Source organism: Penaeus monodon, chromosome 24 (genome assembly GCF_015228065.2).
Source record: "Penaeus monodon isolate SGIC_2016 chromosome 24, NSTDA_Pmon_1, whole genome shotgun sequence".
NCBI classification, from domain to species: domain Eukaryota; kingdom Metazoa; phylum Arthropoda; class Malacostraca; order Decapoda; family Penaeidae; genus Penaeus; species Penaeus monodon.
This window is the reverse complement of record NC_051409.1, coordinates 13375499-13375707: the sequence shown is the minus strand read 5'-3', so window position 1 is coordinate 13375707 and position 209 is coordinate 13375499. Positions and strand designations below refer to the sequence as shown.

The window sequence follows — 209 nt, the reverse complement described above, 5'->3', positions numbered from 1 at the left end:
TAAAGCTCTCTTTTTTATTAGTAAAGAGAAAATAGCCGGTTTTATGTTATTCTTTAAAGAAAGAAAAAAAGAATAAAATTTTAACCCCATTTAGACATGGATCCTAAGAGAAATACAGAGGGAAATAAATAAATTAAAGAGAAATACAAAGATAATAAAATAAATTAGATGCACACTCACTCTCACTTTCTTCCTTTCTCTCTCACAAA

At 26.8% G+C, this 209-nt stretch overlaps 1 protein-coding gene across 1 annotated transcript in view; it reads right to left on the bottom strand.

The window, feature by feature from the left end:
- Positions 1 to 209, bottom strand: part of LOC119588595 — a 4006-nt gene that overhangs the window by 744 nt on the left and 3053 nt on the right. The gene's annotated exons all lie outside the window — the stretch shown is intronic.